We start from the raw sequence: 11,422 nt of genomic DNA, 5'->3' as shown, positions 1-11,422 counted from the left end.
TTCTGGAATCTTCCCTTGAATTTTTCCGCGCTAAACTTCTTGACAAAGAGAGCAATGTCTTCATATGAAGGACTCTCATCGGAGTCAATCTCATCACCATCTTCATCCTCATCATCTTCCTCTTCTTCACTTTGCTCTTCTTCGTATACATGCTTGGCCTTCAATGTAAGATTGATTTTTTATGTTGAGGTACCATGCATGGCAAGATGTTTTGTAGCATTTGCCTTTGACTCTTAAAATAGTTGGAAGGTGGATATGATGTCATCCAGAGTCATTTCCTTGAATCCATGGTGTTGTCTTATGTCCCACACCATTTGATGATGATATGGAGCAAGAGCATGAAGCAACTTGTCCACAAGAAATCGCTTAGTCAAGTTGAATCCATCTTGTGTCTTATCACACTCACAAGACTCGATGTCAGCGGTGAGAGTCATGAGACGCTCAAGGAGTTGCTTGGGAGATTCACCTTTCTCCATGCAAAAGTTTTGCAATTGACCCTTGGCAATTTCATATTGAGTAAGCCGGAGAGTGGAGGTACCGGTCTTGGTCCTCACAATGCTATCCCATAATTACTTGGCACTTGTGATGTGTATGTATGGTCTCCTTTGCTTGTCATTCATACCTCTCCTTATGCACATGGTTGTTGTGTCGTTGAGATTCTTGTCATATACATCTCTTGGAGTAAGATTCTTCGGGTCAACAGCTTAGTATCCATACTCCAAGATTTCCAACATCTCATCATTTCCATATCGAAGATGATCCTGCATAGCAACTCTCCACAAAGCAAAATTGGTAGTGTCATCAAGTAAAGGAGGTTTACCTTGAGGGTTATACTTTGGTTTCTCTATTTGAGGTCTTGAATAAAGCCAAGGAACACTGGACTGTTCATTACTAGGAGGTTGTTGACCAAGTGAAGGAGTATGCACAGCTGGCCTCGAGGCCGCACCATCAAAAAGTGGTGCAAGCATCGTGGTTAGTGTGGCTAGTTTCATTTGGACCAAGGCCTCAAGAGAAGCATCATGCTCCTCCTTTTGCTTAGCAAGCGCCCGTTCCAGATCCTCAGAAGTGAAGGACTTGACTTCCATGGAAGCCGCGCCCGTACTCTTCAGATCCACAACAAGGGGAGTCCCATCGGAGTTCATCTCGCTCTAGGGCAGTTAAGCCACAAGAATAGAGCACGAGACTCTGATACCAATCGAAAGGATCTAGATGGACCTAGAGGGGGTGAATAGGTACAATTACAAATTTTAATTGTTACTTAGCAATTTTAGGCAATAATGCGGAATATGAAAGTGAGCCTAACAATTGAAGTAAGATGCTAAGAGCTAAGCAAGGTAAACAAGTAACACAACTATGTGAGTAAGCAAGCACAATATGATATAAGTAAGGACTAAGAGACAAGTAACCACAAGTAGAGAGTTAGGGTTAGGAATAACCGCAACTCCGAGAGACGAGGATGTATGCCGATGTTTACTTCCTTGGAGGGAAGCTACGTCACCGTTAGAGAGGTGGATGTTACCACGAAGGCACAGCAACGCCACGAAGGCTCACCCTATTCTCCCTTTGAGACAACACCACGAAGGCGTTTCTCAACCACTAGTGGTAGACCTTGGGGTGATCCCCAAACCCTCACAAACTTTCCGGGGGTAATCACAAAGATCGATTCCTCTCCGAATGACTCCTACCGCCTAGGAGTCTCCAACCTCCAAGAGTAACAAGAACGATGGGAAAATCTCAAGAACTTTCTCAAATCACGAATTCCTTTGGTGAGAAGAAGGGGAAGGAGTGGATCTATCACTTGATTGAAGAACTTCTCTCAAATGTTCCCAAATCCCTTGGGGATCTAGGATTTTGTGTAGGGGATCAAGAGAGGGAGTGAAATGTGTTCAAGCTCAAAAGTGAATGGTCAACCTTACCCCGTGGAGAGAGGAGGTTATATATAGTAGTCGTGTAAAATCTGACCGTTGAGCCACTTGACATACTTGAGTTTTCGGACGTCCGAATAATACCGGACGTCCGGTGGCACAGACTGGACCAGACGTCCGACCAGGCCGCCAGTCGTCCGGTCGCTGGGAATCTGTCACGCCCGGTTTTCCAATAAAAATATTTATTGAGAGACCGATCCCTTTTACGGACCAGTAAAGAAGAATTCCTTCTCACTGGTAGACAATATCTTGGTCACAGAAGAAAATACCAAGAGTACTGAATATAATACAAGGTTGAGCGGAGACCGCTCAACAATTTATTACAAACACGCCGATATTACACATAAAGGCGGATAGGGTGGCATAACTACTGACTCACGATAAGAGCGGTGGTGGAAATATCACAGCGGAGTGGGTGACAAGACTCCTGAATCTAACTCTTCGAGCGTCGGAGTGAGGCTCGAGGAGACTTATTGTGGGTGGCGGAAGCGTATATAATACAAGTGACCAATATCCAGGATCGCACGGGACTGACTGGGACTCCTCTAGGCGTCGGACTCACTATCAAACTCTTCATCCATGAGATCGCCTTCGTCAACATCTGGCCAAATCAACAAGCTAGGTGAGTACTATGAAAGTACTCGCAAGACAGTTCGGACATAAGATATAACAAATGTAAACATGATGCATATGAACATATTAACAAGCGCACTCAGTCATTGAGATGATAATGCATGGAAAAAAAAAGAAGTCGGGCGGTAGTCCTCCCGAAATCCCAAAGTAATACTGAGGGCCAAACGAGTGTCTGAACGACTCCTCGAGAGGAAACAAAAAGATTAACAATGCCGCAGTCGGGCGTCAAGGCGACACCACATAAAGGGCTTATAATAGAATATAAATGACAGTGCGTGCCACAGTCGGACGTCTGAGCGACATCACATAAAGGGCTTATATCAGAAGTAAATAACAAGAGTGTCACAGTCGGACGTCTAAGCGACATCACATAAAGGGCTTATATCAAAAGTAAATAACAAGAGTGCCACAGTCGGACGTCTAAGCGACATCACATAAAGGGCTTATATCAAAAGTAAATAACAAGAGTGCCACAGTCGGACGTCTGAGCGACATCACATACGGGGCTTATATTTCATAACTTGATATCTCAGTAGCTCAGGAATTTAAAACATTGCAAGGGCATAATCAGGTATGAAATAAACAACAGGGTTAGTCCATCCACGGAATAACGTTCAACCAATATACCAATCAAGCTTGTTCACCGGGGAAAATACCACGAGGACTTGACACAGATATGGGTTCACTGATCACGGTCCTTGACCATGGATACGATGACTCGGAAGGATTTGACTCTGCAGAGTTTGTACTTTAACCACAGCCAACAGATTTCAGTAGTCACGGGGACTAGTTCCATTTACGGTGTTTTGGAAGAAACACATCTAACCAGTACACACCCATTCAACATTCCGAAGCCAGGAATCACCCTCGGCAACGTTCAAGAAAAACCTTGAGACGGGGAGGCTACAACCTCACGTAGCATGGGATCAAATTTATATACGCGCGCTCTAAGGGGTGCCCCCCTCTCGGTCCCAACCGGAAACACCCATGCCCCCTGACCGGATGACTGGCTTTAATCCAGGGCCATGGAACCCTCATCCCGGCCCCTCTATTTGGTGTGTACACGGAAAGAGGTTAACAACTTACTAAACCGTATCCTTTGCAGAAAACATGTGGTAGCACGAAAGGGAAAGAACGGTAACGTGACTCAGTCCGCGTTAACGTCAGAGTTTACCGGATGTCGTAAGGCTGGCATGCTACAACAATACCACCTTACTGCCTTTCATGTCACCACATGACTAGGCCATCTCTCATCAGAGATCACAGTAACTACGGAACACACGGATAGTTGCCTCACATGCAACGAGATACTCACCGATGCTCATATGCCATGCACAAACCATTCAAGCAAACATGCAAAACACTCATCATATCAAAGTTTCAAACATGCTTGCCTGGTTCGGAGAAGTCGGAGTCTAGCTCGGCGAAGTTCGCGGCTCCGTCACCTCTTCCGGAACCTACGGTATAGCGAAAATGTATACTAACGTGAAAATCAACGCGTGCATAAAAGTTGTTCCAAAAATTTTCCAAATAAATACTATAAAAAACTAGATAAAAATATAAGACTGACAGAAAAAGAATCACTCAAAAATCATCTTTTATCAAAAAGTTATAAGGGTTTTAGTCCAGGGACTAATCTGTGATGAAACAGAAAAGATCCAGGGACTTAACTGAGAAAACAGAAAACGGTTCGGAAAGAAAAACGCCAGCCCAAAGGAGAAAACGTATTTTCCCGAAGGCGCCAACAGAAAACGGTTCGAGGGGAAAAGAAAGAGAGGCTGACGTGGGGGTCCCACATGTCAGGTTTAAATCCTCGCCGGCGCCCGAAGGCTGCGGTGGTCGCCGGCGTCGAACCACGGCGAGACAGGGAGATCGGAGGGTACCAAGAGGTTCAGCGTGTCCTTCCGCGTCGGTGGGTGCTGGACTTGGTCGTCGGAGAGCACCACGTCGACGGCGACACTTTCTCCGGCGGACGGCGGCTCGGGCGATGGTGGGGAACTCCTGTGGGTGCTGCAAACTTCAAATTGAAGCGCGGGTCAGCAGAGTGGATGTACTAGAGAGCTACTGGCAAGAGTTGAGGGGAAGGGGTGCACGCACGGGAGCGAATCGAGCTGGGTCCCGTGGCGGGTCGCGGCGGCCGTATTTGGGGAAGAAGGCTTCCTCGGGGCTCTTCCAGTGGCTAGGCGTGGTGTTGGAGATGTGTAGAGGTGGTGTGGGTTCGAGTTGGAGCTCGGGGCCTCTATTTATAGGCGATCCGAGGGGGTGGCCGTGAACGGGATCGCTCCTGCGAGCAATTACGGCGAGGCAATGGCTTGGCAGGGAGCTTAAGTGGCCAGGCAGCATCAGGGAGGTGTACTGGTGTCGTTCCCCCGCTAATCTTGGTCGGGCTTGGCGTAATGGCGCCGGTCCTCGACGGGGCGGCCGTACGGGCACGGCGGCAGCAGCGCGCACGGGGGAGTGGAAGGCCACGCGGCGGCCTCCGGTGGCTTGGGCGGCGCTGGACGGCGCCGTCCACTCTGCGCCTCTCTCTGGCGGCCGCAAAGCCGCCGCTGCCGTCGGTCACGGGGTGGCGCACCTTCTCCTGCTCGTCGCCGACGTCCGCAAGCCTCCAGACGATCGTGCGGTGCAGAGGACAAGGAGGAAGCGCAGGGCGCACGGCGACACCGTGGCACTGGCGAGATCGACTATAGGTTCTGAAGAAAACGACAGTGCACTGAAACTGTCTTGTCTGAATTTTCTGAACATGTTAGCAACAGTGTCCAGCAGGTGTTCGATGAAATGATTTGGCATGAAGAAATTTTTTTCTGGAGCTGGGACTTGGTGAGGTGACCTCTCAATGCACCCAGAGGCTGCCTGAATTTCCTCAGATTTTTAGGAGAAGAATTTAAATGAATTTCATCAAATTTGGCAAATAAGGTCCAAACTTGCAGCAAGAATAATTTGAAATATTTGAACTGGAGACCAGTGGATCTTCATGGATCTTGGTTGAGGGTTCAAAGGACTAGCTAGAGAAATTGGTTTGGAGACAAAACTCAAAGCAGAAAGGGTAGCTCCTTTGTAAATCTCCAAGAGCTAGAATAGAAGGCAGAAATAATTTTTGAAAAGAAATAAATGAAAATAAATATATGGAGAGGTTCAACTTGCTGGATTTGAAGTACATCATGATCCAAAGATGAGGAAAGGCTTATGGGAGGGGATTTACACTTAGGTCATGGCAAGAGAGATTTTTGAAAGGGGGAGAAGATCACTCCAAATGCCATAGGGCTATTTTAAAAGAATTTCAAAAGGAATTTTCCCAAGTGGAAGGCATTTGGTTTTGAGTCCAAATAAGAAGGGAAAACCTCCAAGACCAAAAATCAAGTCTTGGGTGAATCCAAAACAAAACACTTGTCATCAAAGAAAATATATTGAGAGGGAGAGTTCTTTAGAAGAAAATTTAAACAGCCTCCCTCAAATCAAATAAAAGTTTGAAAAAACCAAATAAAAATTTTGGGTGTCACAGAATCCACCAGGCCACAAAGTAGCACGAGACACACAGCCACCGGACGTCCGGAATGTGCCGGTCGTCCGGTGACAGGTTGTCTGGTGAGGACTGGAAATCCGTTAATAAGTGTTCTGCTGAGGCTGTACCGAATTTTCGGAGAGAAACGGACACCCAGTGACCGGTCGTCCGGAGAGGACCGGATTTCCTCTATTTTCTTTCTGTGAAGATGCACCGGACATCCGGTGAGAGCCAGATGCCCGGCCGGTTGTGAGGGGTGGGTCGTCCGTAGAATTTTGGACGTTCGGTGATAACAGAGCACACTAGCTCAGGATCACAACAGACTTTGTGCACAGGGTAGTGGAAGAACTAAATATGAAACAGAGATGTTGTGAGAGGATACTTTGTGGGTTTTCAGCAAGTCTTTCACGAAATCCGACAATCCCCTCTTAATAGTGCGGGATCCCTATACTCAAGAACAAGACGAAAAAGAGCCAAAGCTATTGTCTTGTATGTCCGCCCTTGAGTGATATATATTTGTCCGTAGTCATGATCCACACACAACACTTGAGACTTAATCCTGAGATATACTAGATAAACATGATTAGTCCCCTATATGCATGTTGTCATCAACATCAAAATAAGATTAAGGGCATGATTGCACTTTCAGCCGCGCCCCCTCCTCTAGTCCAATTCGGACTCCTCCCTTGGGGGGGCGTGCACCACCCCTTGTGGGCTAGCCTGCCTCCCTCCTATGGCCCATATCTCCCCCCCCCCCCGTACTCCGATATGTACCCGGTACATTCTGAAACACTTCCGGTGTCCGAATACTATCGTCCAATATATCAATCTTTACCTCTCGACCATTTCGAGACTCCTCATCATGTCTGTGATCTCATCCGAGACTTCAAACAATCTTCGGTCACCAAAAGACATAACTCATAATACAAATCGTCATTGAACGTTAAGCGTGTGGACCCTACGGGTTCGAGAACTATGTAGACATGACCGAGACACATCTCCGGTCAATAACCAACAGCGGAACCTGGATGCTCATATTGGTTCCTACATATTCTACGAAGATCTTTATCGGTCAAACCGTAATGACAACATATGTCATTCCCTTTGTCATCGGCGTGTTACTTGCCCGAGATTCGATCGCACGTATCTTCATACCTAGTTCAATCTCGTTACTAGCAAGTCTCTTTACTCGTTCCGTAATACATCATCCCGTAACTAACTCATTAGTCACATTGCTTGCAAGGCTTATCATGATGTGCATTACCGAGAGGGCCTAGAGATACCTCTCCGATACTCTGAGTGACAAATCCTAATCTCGATCTATGCCAACCCAACAAACACCTTCGGAGACACCTATAGAGCATTTTTATAATCACCCAGTTACATTGTGACGTTTGATAGCACACAAGGTGTTCCTCCGGTATTCGGGAGTTGCATAATCTCATAGTCAAAGGAATGTGTATAAGTCATGAAGAAACCAATAGCAATAAAACTTAACGATCATAATTCTAAGCCAACGGATGGGTCTTGTCCATCATTTCATTCTCCTAATGATGTGATCCCGTTCATCAAATGACAACACATGTCTATGGTTAGGAAACTTAACCATCTTTGATTAACGAGCTAGTCTAGTAGAGGCATACTAGGGACACTATACTTTCTCTATGTATTCACACGTGTATCAAGTTTTCGCTTAATACAATTCTAACATGAATAATAAACATTTATCATGATACAAGGAAATATAAATAACGACTTCATTATTGCCTCTAGGGCATATTTCCTTTACTTCATGCCCCTCTTGAACACTGGAGTTGCTATTGTTCTCACCCGTGTTCATGGTGTTTGTGTTTTCCTCCCCCTGTGTACCTTGCCCATATTGAGGTGTGTCACAAAGTGAAGGAACAGGAATGGACTGAATAAGAACATCTCTACCAACAACATTCTCCCTCTCTCGACCAATCCTAGAAATAGGAGTGGTAGAGGAAGAAGGATGGCATGCACCAAAGGTAGGGGATAAAATGACTCATTTTCACGGAAAGTAACATCGACACAAAAGTAGCATATTTGATAAACCATATGCCCTCACGCATTCTGAATTTTAAAACCCCAATTGAATGTCTGAGTGGTTCAAATCCTTTTATTGTGACACCAAAAGTATTTGGATGTGTTTGTTTTGTACATGATTACAGAAATTCAGTGGGAAAACTTGATCCTCGTGCTGTTCGTTGTATTTTTGTTGGGTATTCTCCCACTCAGAAAGGCTATCGCTGTTGGTGCCCAGCTGAGCGGCGTTTTTCTGTGAGCATGGATGTTACTTTTCGCGAAAATGAGTCATTTTATTCCCCTACCTTTGGTGCATGCCATCCTTCTTCCTCTACGAATTACATATTTACTTAGTTACATATAACTCAACACCTTCTTAATGCTGAAATTTTTGAAGATAATGAAAGCATTCACTAGTATTTTTTATAGCAAGGGGACTACTTATTTTCTGATTTTCACTGTGTAAAAAGTTGAGATGCGGTTTTACACGCATGATTTAAGATGATTACCATTTTTACAATATAAATCTACTACTCCCTCCATTCCTAAATATAAGGATCACATACGGATGTATATAGATGCATTTTAGAGTGTAGATTCACTCATTTTGCTCCGTATATAGTCTATATTGAATTTTCTAAAAAGACTTACATTTAGGAACGAAGAAGTATAAAATGTCACTGTAACCTGTAGTAATTCACTTTGTAATCCTATTGTAAATTACATTGTAATTTTTTTAGCAGACAATTACTGGAACAATGGCCTTTCGTTGTAATTCTACCGTAAATTAGCATTGTAAATTTACAGGAATTCTACTGTGAATACTACAATTGTACTGTAAAAGTCACTGTAAATTTGCTAAAATGATCACTGCTCACAGTAATTTGACTAATCTTAGTAGAGTTCCTGTTTTATGTTTCCAGTACTATGTAAAGGGGGAGTTTGATCATGTTTTTTCATGTCAATGTGGATCCCATGACCTCATTCTCCTTTTCAAATCTGCTTTCTTAATTTCCTGCAAAGTAATGCTAGTATTTCCTCTGTTTTTTATGTGCACTTTTCGTGTAGATTCTAAAGAAGTAGGAGAGGGAACTGTTTGTCAGGAGAGGATCTCACCTGTGCATCCATGATTTTCTCCAGGTTTGCCCTCTGGATCTTGGAGGAATTCCCCCCGTGGTTCCTTGTTTGATGGGGGTGGGACAAGGGCATCGACATTCAGGGGACAGGAACAAAATGGAGGACATGTGACACTTGTTAAACTCTGTTTGGCTGAAAAATCTGACTGAAAACGAATTGGATTTCAGTGGAATATAAAATAGACAGTCCCTCCTGATTCTGTTTGTTATTACCCTGGCTTGGTTCTTTTCCCTTCCAGACACATGTGCGTACAAGAGCTGGACTACTTCGTTGAAGAGTGTGTTTCTTTTTCTCTGTATATAACACCATAGAAGACATGGTGATTATTACTACTACTTACGTGGCGATTAGCTTTAGCTAGATAGCTACACAACAGAGGGCGGGAGGAGAGGGGTAGGAGGTGGCGCAGTCGGCAGGGGCGAAGGTGATGGTGCGCTTGTCGAGGTCGTAGCCGACGTGCATGTTCTGCTGCATGATGCTGCCGATCGTCGGCACCGACCCCTCATACGTCACCGGCACCACGGCCAAGCACACGGTCCGTAGCAGAAGGTCCATGAACAAGTTCTCCGCCTTGAGCGTGAGCAAGGCGCCCCCGCCCAGCTCCAACGTCACGTCCGGGAAAACCTTCTCCAGCGCCTTCATGCCGTCCGCCTCGTAGCACACCGAAAACAGCTCCGGGTTCGGCGACGGCGGCGGCTTGCGCGGGAGCTTGATGCTCCCGGTGAGCGCCTCCACGATGGGGTCCAGCAGCTCCTTGTCGAGGGACGTCAGCAGCGACCCGGAGTCGACGATGACGGGGGACCGCTTCGGCGGTTTGATGATCGAGCTCCCGACCCTGAGGGCCACGATTTCGACGGTGTAGAAAGCCTCCACGTGCACGGGGGAGTGCACCATCGGCGTGGTCACCGCGCCCGGCTCCGTCACGGTGGCGCGGGACCCGAAGTTGAGCGCGGAGGACACGTCGCTTAAGTAGGGCGTGAGGCAGTAGGAGAACCTCCGGCCCAGCGACGTCGCGGCGCTCATCTGGTTGATCAGGGAAGATTTCCCGTCCGAGAGGCCGACGATGCCGTAGCCGGGGAAGTTGGCGGTGGTGGCGCACCCGAAGTTGACTCTGGGCACTTGCAGCTGCCGACGCTCGCGGCACCCCGTGCACCCACCGGGGGCGTCGTCGAAGGTGAAGGTCTCGGTGGCCACGAGGCCGCTGCTGTTCGAGCCGCCGACATACGAGTAGCTGTACTGGCAGAAGGAGGTGGCGTCGCAGGAGGTGCCGTGGACCGAGTGGCACGAGTCGGACTGGCAGCCCACGCGGCCGTAGGTTGACGAGGAGGAGATGTCGAACACGCTGCTCGTCCCGCCGGCTGCTGCTGCTGGCGGCGGCGTTGCCGGAGAAGCAGAACCGTTGGTGCATCTGAGCCACACGAGGTCGCTGCCGGTGTCGACGAGGGCCAGCATCCGGGTGCGCGGCGTGCCGACGTTGACGTACATGAAGAACTGGAACGTGCCTGAGATCACCTCTGACACCGCGCCGTCAGTGTCAGAAGAGTCTGAGCCGGCGTACGAGCGCCGCACGGCGGCAAGCAGGCGGGCGCGCGGGGTGAGGGACTGGGTCGTGGAACGGAGACCTGGGGGAGTCCCGGTGGATGAGCTCTACGCTGAACCCGCCGTCGGTGCACCCACACAGCAGCGGCGTCAGGATGAGGAAGAGGCCAAGGAGCGAAAGGGGGCGACACATGGTGCACGCCATTGCTTTTGATAGTTTCGTAAGTTCTTAGTAATTCCTAACTCGATCTTCTTCTCAGGGCAGTATTAATAACGGGCAGTGTGTTTCAAAAGTTGGTAAGTAAGGATTCTTTTTTACAGGAATTGCAGATTTGATTAGCGAGAGATCAGCGGTACTACTATACTTGAAGGCGGTATAAGTTGACGCAACAAATGATTAGTGATTACGAGTACATGTTAATTAGGAATTTAGGATGAAGCATTCGGGTGGGAAGACAATCAATTGATTCTTTTTCTCCGCCAGCAAAAAATGGCATCAACATTAGACCTTTCAGAAATAGAAACGATTGAACTGATTTGATATTTCTTCTTTGTTATTTTCTTCCCCTCTTTTTCATCTGGCCATGTTTTAGGGGACCTCCTATTGCGCGCCTTTAGCGGCGGGCAAGGTAACTGGCGC

General features: G+C 47.2%; 1 pseudogene; it reads right to left on the bottom strand.

Annotated features, from left to right (window-relative positions):
* Positions 1 to 9,600: 9,600 nt before the first annotated feature.
* LOC123120183 (aspartic proteinase CDR1-like) lies at positions 9,601 to 10,987 on the bottom strand (annotated as a pseudogene).
* Positions 10,988 to 11,422: the final 435 nt, after the last annotated feature.

The sequence above is a fragment of the Triticum aestivum genome, chromosome 5D, assembly GCF_018294505.1.
Source record: "Triticum aestivum cultivar Chinese Spring chromosome 5D, IWGSC CS RefSeq v2.1, whole genome shotgun sequence".
Lineage (NCBI taxonomy): Eukaryota > Viridiplantae > Streptophyta > Magnoliopsida > Poales > Poaceae > Triticum > Triticum aestivum.
Note: the sequence above shows the minus strand (reverse complement) of the source record. Positions and strands in the feature narration are given on the sequence as shown.